Here is a 12342-nt window from a genome sequence, read left to right as displayed (position 1 = left end):
CTTTTGGGGTCAGGAAATTTATTTTTGTCTCCACCCCATCCACCAACCCCACACCACCAAGCATTTCAGATCAAGTATCTGTGAATCATAGGCCAGGTTGACTCATTTCTTCAAGTTTCCGGGCTGTGAATGAAAATGGTATTGATGGCTGGGAGGATGATAAATGCAGGGAACATCAATGCGACTTGTTCTGCATTTATCTACCAAAATGCAAACCAGATCTGCCAGCATTTTATTAAAATGAGGAAGGCAGCTGCTGAAAAATTTGCAGTCAGAGAGGCTTGATAAATGGAAACAATCACCATTCTTTTGATTAAAAAAACTAATTTCTCATGTACACCTTCCTAATGACATTTTCTCTATTCGTGGTACTGCCTTTTTGGTTTATCTTGGTTAATGTCAAAAAATGCCCAGCGTGGGTTTTTGGAAGCTCCGTTACAGATTCAGTGCTTATAAAATTATGGGTTATTTTTTCCATATGAAACAGGAAAAGGGAAATAAAAGAAATGTGGATTGGGCACCTATTGTAGAGTCTCATTTCACCCCCTGAAGCCCGAGCAGGCTAGAAAGCAGAGGCTAGAGAGGGTTAGTCACCTACCCCAGCAAGCGCAGCAGCGGAAAAGCACCACAGGCTTTGGTCTCCTTTGGTAGAAACCTGCTCAACCAGGGAACACTTAACTAAAGGGGTGTTCAGGAACAGAAACTCACAGTAGGGGCAAAAAACAAAGTTCTGCGACTAGGGGAACCAAAACCCCAGACACTTAGCTGGGCTATGCCTCCCATGTGGCTTCACACCCACTTACACTGACCTTTCACCTTCAGAACCGCATTGAGTCTGCTGACCTGTGTGAAACACCCAGCAGGGAGCCATAACTCTTGCACTACATGGAAAGCCTGATTGGGCCCCCTAGGGAAACCTGCTGGCATCTGAATCAGATCCTGTGACCTCTGTGGTCCTGAGCCTCAAAGCAGGGGAATACCCTTTGCCGTGGATCCACCGCAAAGCCTCAGGGCCTAGGTGAGAAAATTTCACCTGTGAATCATGGTAGCTCAGCACCTTCTCTGGGCCTCTCTCAGAAGCCCCTGAAGGGCTTAGCATGTGTCACCAAGGGCCAGGACAGCTGCAAATTCCCCTGTGAAACAAGATTTCATGGGCTCTGTTGGTCTCTGAGGATGCCTCATCAATTCATGAGACGGCCTATTTGCAGGTGACAAGGCTCACAAATGCCAAATGAAACACTCATAAGTGAGTGTGGTTTTCAGCTTTTCAGTGTCATTTTAGTGGATACCTGACTCATTGGGAATTGTGGAGTCAATAGACGGAAGCCCAGAGAAGGTAAGTGACTTGCCTAAGAACACACAGGTAGAATTAAACAAGTTTGGAAGTAGAATTCAGGGAACCACAACCTTTTTTCCCATCATCATACCACCTTGCTTAGAACAGGGACACACCTAAGCAAAAGAAAAATATATATATTCATTTTAACTGGATGGCAAAATAGCAGGAAAGAAGAGGAAAATCTAAAGACAATACATTCCTTGCCACTCATGGGCTCTTTGAGACATTGTCTCAGCTCAGAGCTCTGGGGTGGAGCTTGGAGCTTTACCAGGAATTACCCTTCCCCACCCCAACATGTAGTGAAGGGCGAGCTAACAGGACATTCTTTATGTCAATCCTGGTGGCAGTGTGTAGACCCAGTTACTCAGTCTCAGAGCTTCAGGCTGCTCACTGAGTCCATTGTGCAGGTAAGAGAAGTAACGTTCCGGGAGAAGAAATGATCTGCTCAAGGAAAGCCAGCTGGCTTTGGGCAGAGCAGACACCAGATCACTGTGTCACAACACAGAGTGAGTGGTGGTCAACATCACTCATCATCCAACCCTGTGGGGTTCCCAGAGCACAGGGCACTTCTCTAGACTGTGAGGACAAAGGAAACTCTGGTCCCTCTGGCAACCCTTTGAATTTTACACAATCTGTCTACTGTTTTGATATAATTTCTAAGGCAAGTGGCTCATTTTGATAAAATGAGTTGTAGCTATGAAAAGATAGCAGTGAACCTGGCTGGGTTTGTCACCTTACACATGAGAAGGGATCTGGAAGTATAATGAATGGGAGAGCAGATAAATAATTTGTGTATTTGGTCCAAATAAAAGGTGGTTATATCCACATGATGCAATAAAACAATGTAGCAGTTAAAAGAATAGAGTGGCTACCATGGATAGCACTCCTCAATATATTGCTGAGTGAAAAGGGGTAAACTGCAAAATACTCTACCAGAGGTGTACACAATAGTACTCAGTGTGTATATGTGCATGCGTGTACACTTAAATGAATTAGAGCAGTCTGCAAGAATGTGCTATAAAATATAACAAACGTGACCTACACAGAACTAATGAAGAGACAAGGATTGAGGATGGGTGAGCTAAAAGGACTTTGGCTTTACGTGGAAAGTTTTTAATTTTTCCGAAATGAAGGCAATCATTTAATATTTATGTAATAAAAGTTTAATTTGTTTTAAAAAAGGAGAAAATAGAAATATAATTTTAATGATTCATCTATCTATTCACTCACTATTTGAGCATCTATTATGTGCCAGGCATGAAGGAAGGTAAAAAAAATCCAGCCCCTGCCCACAAGAATATGTTCTAACATAGAAGGAGGAGATTTCCTGCTTATAAGCATGATGAGATGTATTACAAGTGCTCTGGTGAATGAAGAAGTCAGAGCAGAGTAGGAAAATAAAGAAAGGGATCTCCATGTTTCACAGGAAATCCAAAGGCCAAAAACAGAGTCCCCAGTCAATTCTGTCAAGGCCTGCCATCTTGGAAAAAAATGAGTATTATGACAACAGTATGCAGAAGGACACATCTTTTGTAATGTTAAAGTAATATCCATGATCCCTCATTTCAGCTAGAGTTCACAAATGAATATAATAGTACAGCGGATAGTTTGCAGTTTGTAAACATTGAACCCCATGAACGGAGAGAGATGGTTTTGTTGCTTTTTAAAGAAACTGACTCTTTGGCTGCATTTATCAGTACATATGGTTTACTCCACTAGACTAGAAATGGCTCTGCCAAAATTGCTGCTTAAATTTGGGTTTCTAAAAATAACTCATGGGAAGCCTGCAGTGTGAGAGGAAGATGGTTGCACACAGCTCCAGGGAGGAAAATCTCAAGCATTTGATTTGAATTACCTAAGAGCTGAAATTGAGTGCAAATATCTCCTTGTAGCAACTGCTATATAATTAGCCATCCTAATGGAATCCTTTCAAAACCAAGGCAGTTCAACAAGTTATTTTAATTGAAAATAAAATTTCCCAACCAACTATTCTGTCAAAACCACATTAAGTGAAGATAGTTAAGCAGTGACCAAATCACTAGAAAAAGCATTATGTTATGGGAGAAATGAGCGGGAAAGGAAGAGGGGGATAGGCTTTTTTTTTTTTTTTTTTTTGGAGACAGTCTCGCTCTGTCACCCAGGCTGGAGTGCCGTGGCACTATCTCGGCTCACTGCAACCTCCACCTCCCGGATTCAAGCAATTCTCCTCTCTCAGCCTTCCGAGTAGCTGGGATTACAGGCATGCACCACCACATCCAGCTTATTCTTTTTTTAATTTTTTTATTTTTAGTAGAGACGGGGTTTCACCATATTGGCCAGGCTGGTCTCGAACTCCTGACCTTGTGATCCGCCCACCTTGGCCTCCCAAAGTGCTGGGATTATAGGTGTGAGCCACTGCGCCCGGCCAGGATATGCTTTTCTATATGGGTACAATGTGGCAGTTTTCTGGGCTCCTTTTTCTAGCTTCATGTGTCTTCTGGTCTCTTGGAAAAGTATTCAGTTTTCTCTGCATCGATGTTACTGCTAGGGCTATCACCTGAGTCCGGTGCGTCACTGTTTTCTGAAAAGAAGCAGCCAAGTGAAGATCTCGGAGATAAAGAGGGGAAGAGAAGAGAAAATGGCACTTGCTTTTTGTCTCGTTCATGACTAGCACAAGGACACCTTCCATCCCAGGAGGGCCACATTCTCGGAACTTCTCTGCCCCTGGACTTTCATCTTTGCTACTTATCAGCTGTGCCGAGTTATGTTCAGCATCTCTGAGTAGCAGTTTTCTCTTCTTAAAAAGAAAAAGAAAAAAAAAATTGGTATTCTCACATCCCCCAGGACGGTCAGGAAGGTCAAATGTTTGCACAAACAATCTGGTATTCTAGACAGTATCTGCAACTGCCTGTATGAGGAGGGCTAGGGGACCCGTCCTCACGAGTTGAAATGGGTTGGTGCATGAGAAGGACTAGGGAGGGTACTAGACCCCTCCTCACAAGTTAAAATGGGTTGATGCGTGGACCAGCGGCATCAGTACTGCCTGAGAGCTCATTACTAGGGCAGACCCACACCGAAAAATTGGTCCAAAATCTGTATTTAACAAGTACCCCTGGAGACTTGTGTGTGGTTCACATTTGAGCCTCACTGGCTGGCTCCGTCTCCCAGATGTGAGATTCTATATCAGGTGACCTGTGTCAAAAGGAAGGGAGGGAGGAATGAAGGGATGGAGGGAGAAAAGGAGGGAGAATGGGGTCAATTAAATGAAAAAACAACAACATTAAAAGATCTCCGAGTTACTAGTTATGTGGGTTTAGGTTAAAACGTCCTCTCAAGGAAATCTAGACCTTGAAGCTACCCTTTTTGCTTAAAGCCACATCATTGAGCTTGCGATCCCCATTCAGACCGAACATGTGGCCCCTCAGACTCATCACAGGTCTACATCTAAAAATGCTCAGGTGGGCCGAGTGCGGTGGTTCACACCTGTAATCCAGCACTTTGGGAGGCCGAGGCGGGTGGATCACTTGAGGTCAGGAATTCGAGACCAGCCTGGCCAACATGCTGAAACCCCGTCTCTACTAAAAATACAAAAATTAGCTGGCCATGATGGTGTACAACTGTAATCCCAGCTACTTAGGAGGCTGAGGCAGAAGAATTGCTGGAACCCAGGAGGTGGAGGTTTCAGTGAGTCAAGATCGCACCACTGTACTCCAACCTGGGCAACAGTGAGATTCTGTCAAAAAAATAAAAATAATAAAAATAAAAATAAAATAAAAGTGCTCAAGTGGACAAATGTGGTAAGGGAATGTCTCATGCTACAGAAAGCTACCTGATTTATTTTTCTCCAAACGGCTAGGTACTGTGGTTAACCAACCTTCTAAAAACCCCAGCAGTGGCTGCCTCCAGCCCATTTCGCTTGATTAGGAAAGGAAACATCTCTTCCAGAAGATTCTGAAATTCTAGTTTCCTGAGCTTCGTGGTGACTAAAATGGAGTTCAGGGGAAATGACTCTTAGACTTTCTGTCAGTGTAAGTGGAAATTGAGAGTGAGACACAAAATATAAAGAGACATATAAAATCCTAATTTTGGAATAAGGAGCCCTGGCGGTGCTCAGCTTATAAGGCACTTTTAAAATCCTTACTGGGAGGAACTATAATGAAAACTTGATTTTAAAAACAGGGAGGTGGAGGCTCTGCAAGGTTGAATGGCCAAATTAGGAATTGAGTGCTGTGTTTTCCATCCCAGGCACGCCTGTTCTATGGCCCAGTATCCATGTCCCCAGCCACCTTCCAGAAATGATCCAGCTGTGTGTTAGAAGAATTACACTATGTCTTTGTAGTCTTTGTCACTGAGTCTTCACCTGAAAATTGATTCTACTGATGAGGGGAGTAATGGTGATGTTCCCTTGGATAAAAAAGCCCAGCTTCGGAGCCAGAAACTTTTGGATTCAAATCATGGCCCTGCTACTTATAACTAACTTTTGGTAAATTGACCCCTCTGAACCTCTCAGTTTCTTCATTTTAAAAAATGGCAACAATAATAGCTAATAAGTATCAAGTGCCATTCTAGGCACTTTATGTTTATTAACTATGTGAGCAGGTGCAATATACTATTATCATTCTTCATGTAGAAATGAGAAAGCCAAGCTACAAAAAATCAAGTGACTTTCCTGAGGCCACATGGCTGATAATCGTCAGAATCAGGATTCTACAGGAGCCTGTGATGGAGCAATATCAGTGCTCTCAGAGGGCTGCCAAGAGATATCCATGAGATCGTGGAAATAAAATGCTTCCCAGGCCACCTGGCAAAGATAAGTGCTCAACAAACGATAACTATAAGGTTTCCATTTATTTTGTTTTTATTTATGTATGTATTTATTTATTTATTTGTTTATTTATTTTTAGAGACAGAGTCTCAAATCTGTCTCTCAGGCTGGAGAGCAATGGCATGATCATAGCTCACTACATCCTTGACCTCCTGGGCTCAAGCGATCCTCCCACCTCAGCCTTCTAACTAGCTGGGACCACAGGCATGTGCCACCAAACCTGTTTTTTTTTAATTATTATTATTATTTTGACTTTTATAGAGACGGGGGTCGCCTTAGTTGCCCAGGGTGGTATTAATCTCCTGGCCTCAAGTGATCCTCCCGCCTCAGCCTCCAAAATTTCTGGGATTACAGGCATGACCTGTTGCACCCATCCTAAAAATTAATTTCTTGAGCTAGCCAGAAAGACAAGGTTACTATGGCATCCATGTGGCTGATAAGAAGGGGAAGTTGCTGCTTGCAGAAGTGGTACTCTCTGACAGGTTTTCATCCCCACCTGTCCTCAGCAGGCATTCTGCTTTGACATCATGGTGCAGGGCAGGAACTTGGGTGCTCTGCCCTTTGAATCTTTCTATTGATTTCTCTCACGCAGAACCTACATGGGAACCTCAGCTGGAGTAGCTGGCGCAGAAATGGGTCTCATGTCTGCCTGGCAAAAAGAACTGCCGTTTCCAAAACGAGCTGGCCGGATCCAATCCCCAAAGCAATGGACATGTATGAGTGACTCACCGCTTCTGAAATTCTCTGCAAATCCAACAGATGTGGGGGAAGATCCCCGGTATAGAAAAGGCAGCGTGCATGCAAAAAACTGGCAAATGTAGAACTCTGATGTAGAAGACTCTGTTGGCTGCCAAGTTACTGATCAGCCACTGCTCTCTTCTTCTTTATTAAAATATTCCCAGTTCTGTTCAGGGATAAGGCAGATAGCAATGTGCTCAAAAGAAGTCCATGGCAGGGGGAAGAATTGGCCCTGGCTTGAAACAGCCATGACAACCTTGTTATCTCTGTCAGGGACTGTCTGGGAGTTTACCTGGCCCAGTTTGGTCAGTGAGACATAGGGGAAGTCTACTGGGGATACTGGGGATTTCTGGGGAAAATTTTCTTCCCTAATAGAAGACAGGGAGTCACAGTAAAAAGACCCCTTTTTCCCTGCCTGAGGCTTTTTCCTGCTCAAAATGCTGTTATGACAAAGTGATGTCTGCAGCAGAAAGGGCCATCACAGGGATGCTAATCAAGTGCCCTGATGCGGTTGAGCTGTCAAATGCATCCTTTTTGATGCATCTGCCAATACCAGGTGCTGGCGAGGACAGAGGGAAACAGAAACCCCTGAGCACTGCCTGTGGAAGTGTAAATTAGTACAGTCATTCTGGAACGCAATCTGGCAGTACTTGCAAAATTAAGTGTGAGTGTGCACTATGACTCACCCGCATCACGGTCCATATCAGAGAAACTCTCCCACAGTCCATATGGGCACAGGTGTGAAGAGCTCATCACAGAACTAGGCTGTGGTTACCTAATGTCCAGTAGCAGCAACAGGAGAAGCAAACAGGGCAGGAACTATGGCAAGGGCAGGGTAGATGCAGTCCCTCAGATGAACCAGGTGAACACAGAGCACCAACACTGGCTCTGAAAAAGAGGGTTGAGTAAGCAAAAAAACCAGATTGAGATCTATAGCAGAATCCCATTTGTCTAAATTAAAAACAGATACCCAATCAGAACAAGACAGGGAGGATCCTCACGCAGGGCCTGCAGCAAGCACACCGGAGTGGCTGCCTATGGAGGAGGGAAGGGAATGGGAATTAAAATTCCACACTGGTCTCATCTCCTCTTGCAACAGAGGAAGCAAGTGGCTGGGGGTAAAGAGCCTGGTAGAGATCAATGATGATGATAATGACAATGAACAAAGAAGGCATTCATAATAAAATTCAAAAGAAAACAACACAGCCAGATTTAGAGTCAGAGAATCCAGGTATGAATGCTGCCTTGATCCTTCCTGGCTACGACTCTTTGGCAAATCACAGTGCCTCCGTTTCCCCATCATGAAGAGCCAGGTTTGAAGAGTGACTCTGCAGAGCTATTATGTGAGCATCCAAGGAGATAGTGTGGGGGAGATTCTGAGCTTGGAACATAGCAGGGGCTTCCTGGATGGCAACTGCCAGGGGCCCTAAGGATTCAGCTCTCTCCTCTATAAAATGGGGATTATTACATTACCCATCCAGCATGATTATGGTGCAGTTGAAATGCAACATGATAATGAGGGACAAAAAGCAAGATCACGACACCCAGGAGCACCTCCTGTCCTGACCCCTGAGTGCAGCAGCCTGCGCTGTGCTCATGCCGGATACAGCAGCGGGGGTCAGGCTGGCCTTTCGTGATGTCATTCCTGGTGGAATATGGGCCTTACACATTCAATATATATATTCCCTTTTACTTTATTCTATGGTAATGACTGGAGTTTAACTGAAGAAGACAAGTTATAAAAAAGAGAAGAGATGAGAAGAAAGAAGAGAAAAAAGAAGCTGTCATGCTCTTATTATTCCAAGTAGGCAAAACCTTCATTTTTCCAGTGAACAGCTAGCCTCTCTCTAGACAGGTTTTCTGTAATCTCAGGAAGGACGCAATGCCTTACGTAATGATCACATCACAGATTGTCACTGCTCTCCTTAAGGTGCTACCTCTTCTCCACCAGGACCCTTCAGATGTCTGGGAAAGCTTCCGTGAAGCAGAAGGACCATGTGTCCCTGGAGTCCGCTTTGTTCCTAATTTTGCCCTTAAGTGCAATAGGCTGCAAGAACCCCCTTTGGCACACAGCTTTCTCATTTTCTGGAAACTCTCTTCCAAATAAACTTCCCAAATAGGGTTACAAGGTCAAAGTAAGGCTTTGATGCCTCTTGACAAATTGTTACCCCAAAAGAACAAATTATGCTGCCATTGGCAATGGAGGCATATGCCAGGCTCTGACACATTCTTAAAATAAACCCCAAAACCGGCTGGGAGCGGTGGCTCACTTCTGTAATCCCAACGCTTTGAGAGGCCAAGATGGGCGAATCACGAGGTCAGGAGATCAAGACCATCCTGGTCAACATGGTGAAACCCCGTCTCTACTAAAAATACAAAAATTAGCTGGGCGTGGTGGCGCGTGCCTGTAATCTCAGCTTCTCAGGAGGCTGAGGCAGGAGAATCATTTGAACCAGGAAGTCAGAGGTTGCAGTGAGCCGAGATCATGCCACTGCACTCCAGCCTAGTGACAGAGCAAGACTCCGTCTCAAAACAACAACAACAACAAAAACACAAAACCTATTCTAATTTTTGGCAACCTGATGGGAGAGGTACATTACCATTGTCTGGTTCTGGTGAACATCACTGTGACTCCCAGGGACCCCAAGTTCACTGATGTGCTATCTTCCTCTTATGAGGTCTGTGTAAGGGCACCCACATCTTGCTAAAGTGGATTTTCTGCATAGAAAGAGACCTCTTTCACATAGGCAGGCCTGAGGGGTGGAGCGGTGAATGGGACAGTGAGAAAGTCAGGGAGACAAGAGTGGGAGCCTAAAGCCTCCTGGGAAAGAAGGAAAAACAGGAACAACAAATGAAAACGTGTGTGTAAAAAAACTGCAAAAGAGGCCGGCGCGGTGGCTCAAGCCTGTAATCCCAGCACTTTGGGAGGCCGAGACGGGCGGATCACGAGGTCAGGAGATCGAGACCATCCTGGCTAACACGGTGAAACCCCGTCTCTACTAAAAAAAAACAAAAAAAAAACTAGCCGGGCGACATGGCGGGCGCCTGTATCCCAGCTACTCGGAGGCTGAGGCAGGAGAATGGCGTGAACCCGGAGGCGGAGCTTGCAGTGAGCTGAGATCTGGCCACTGCACTCCAGCCTGGGCGACAGAGCGAGACTCTGTCTCAAAAAAAAAAAAAAAAAAAAAAAAAAAAAACTGCAAAAGAGAAAAAAAAGTCCCAATGTCCACTGAGGACACATCTCTATAAAATGTATGCATGCACAGCAGGAAGAGGCGGCAGAGGCCAAGCAGACATGAAGGCAAGAGTTGTAATTGGGTGAGATGATGGTTCTGGGGTTTGGGCATTCTTTAAAATTGTTTTTATAGATGTGGTTATATTGATTTTCAAATAAGATAACCAAAAAAAATACAAAGTATGTTAGTCCAAGAATAGAAAAATAAGAGCAGAGTCAGGAGAGGAAAGGCAGAAAATGAAATGAAGTAAGGGCATGAAGACAGCAGGATCAGTCTCTTCCATCCTTAAAACCCCTCTGGGGCATCCCTCAGGGCTAAGGATAAGGTCAAGCTCCTTCCTGCAAGCAGGGAGGTCCCACATCACTCTTCCAGCCCCATCCCTGGTCGCTGGTCACAGGTTGCTCCAGCTCGCCCCTAACTCCAGTTCTCCAGCCAGGCCTAGGTTGGGATCTCCACAGAGCATTCCTCTGGCCCGTCTGTTGGGTTAATCCCCACACCTCCTTCTGGGAAGAGCCTAAACATCTGTTCCCCTGGGAAGCTTCCCCTTTCCCCTGAAGTCGAATCGCTGCCTAGTCTCATCCTGCCAAGATATCCTGTGTGTTCCTTTTCTGAGTTTACCACTGCAATGGTTTGTACTGAGCTGCTCCAATATAGACCTTTTGATTAGAAGTCTAACCATTTTAGGAAGGGGACATCACATAGGGACTGTGCCAGCCATGGAAGGAAGGACTGGCCTGAGAGACGGGATAGGAAGAATGAGCTGGACAATGCCCATTAGACAACTCCATGTCAGTTTTCCCCTTCTACTCTCTAGCCCCACACAGCCAATCCAATCAACTCTTCAAAAACTTATTTCTCAAGTGCCTGTTATCACCAAGACATTGTGGTGAGAAATTACAAAACCCAGACCATTCCTTGAGTGTATAACCTAGTTAGGGAATTGAGACTTCAACATGAGGGTTGTTAGATAACCATGCAGCAATGAAGTGTAAGATAGAACAAGACTGTCAAAGATTAATTGAGTGTGGGCACTGTGTGGTCTGAGTTCAGGAGAGCAGGGTCACTGTGGCTGCAAAGGAAAGTCCTCTGAGAGCCAGATTTAAAGGATACCCACAGGACAGGTAGGTGTGCAAGGGGTGGGGTGAGAGGATAGCATTCAGTGATCAAGGCCTAGAGTAGGGAAGGGGTACTGCATGCTCAGTGGCCAGCAAGAACTCCCCTGAGGAAGGGTGTGTTAGGGTCAGAATTTTGAGACCCTTAAAACCCAAGCAGAAGAATCTGCCCTAGAAAGAGATGAGTGAAAACCCCATAAAGCAGTGCAGCTGATGAGAATCATTTGTGAGGATAGATGCTCAGAACAGACTAGAAAAAGATCCAGTTAAGAACCTCCTATGAAAGTGAAAGCAGGAAGACAGGCATGTGGTACCAGAGCTGCCACCTCCTACCTACAGGCATGGTGGTCAACACCAATTCATGACAGCCCAATTTCCTACAGGGCCCAGTTGGGACCTCAGAGTTGTTTCCCATTCAGGGCCAAGAAAACCCCTACCAGTGGATCCAGAGTGACAGTTCAAACTTATTTTGCCTTGCAGGTTGTATCAGTATTAATCAGAAGTGACGCTGTTACACTGCACTAACATGTCTTTCCAAATTTTAGTGGTTTAAAGCAACAAAGATTAATTTCTTTTTTCAGCTGCATGTTCATCACAGGTCAACCTGAGATCATGCTCAATCTCAGCATCATCCGGACCGGGCCAATGTGGCAGCCTCTACACACAGCACTGCTCAGCAGCAGGCCAGAAGAGAGGGTGACCTCTGGAGGGTTTCTCACTAGAATTCCAACATGAAGGACAGAAATGACATGTCAATTCTGCTCACTACTCCTTGGCCAGAATTGCTCACCATGGGCAAGAAAGTTCAGTCTTACTCTGTGGAAGGCAGAGCCAGAAACAATAAATGGCCTAAGCATATCCCCTTTCAGGTCACATGGAATTTACTATTCATCCACTCAAATAGCAAGAATTTATTTTAAAATGGCATGCTCTGCATCCAGTCACTTTCTTTCTCATTATCTTGTTCTATTTTCTTCATAGTAACTGTCACTATCTGAAATATCTTAACTGAAATGCCTTAATTGTTTAAGGATCTGTCATCTGTTGTTGCCTGTCTCACAGACCAGGTTCTAAGCTCCATATCTGCTTCGTTGGCAGTGTGGGGTACACAGT

The 12342-nt window shown here is 44.8% G+C and overlaps 1 long non-coding RNA gene across 2 annotated transcripts in view; it reads right to left on the bottom strand.

Moving 5' to 3' along the window:
• LOC117079261 overlaps positions 1–12342 on the bottom strand; it is a 140233-nt gene that overhangs the window by 22912 nt on the left and 104979 nt on the right. For both annotated transcript variants that reach the window (XR_004435342.1, XR_004435341.1), the window contains 2 exons: positions 7568–7769; positions 3695–3899 (listed from right to left, as the gene is read on the bottom strand). This is a non-coding gene — a long non-coding RNA (uncharacterized LOC117079261). The remainder of the gene's footprint in view (positions 1–3694; positions 3900–7567; positions 7770–12342) is intronic.

The sequence above is a fragment of the Trachypithecus francoisi genome, unplaced genomic scaffold, assembly GCF_009764315.1.
Source record: "Trachypithecus francoisi isolate TF-2019V2 unplaced genomic scaffold, Tfra_2.0 Lachesis_group7, whole genome shotgun sequence".
Taxonomy (NCBI): domain Eukaryota; kingdom Metazoa; phylum Chordata; class Mammalia; order Primates; family Cercopithecidae; genus Trachypithecus; species Trachypithecus francoisi.
Note: the sequence above shows the minus strand (reverse complement) of the source record. Positions and strands in the feature narration are given on the sequence as shown.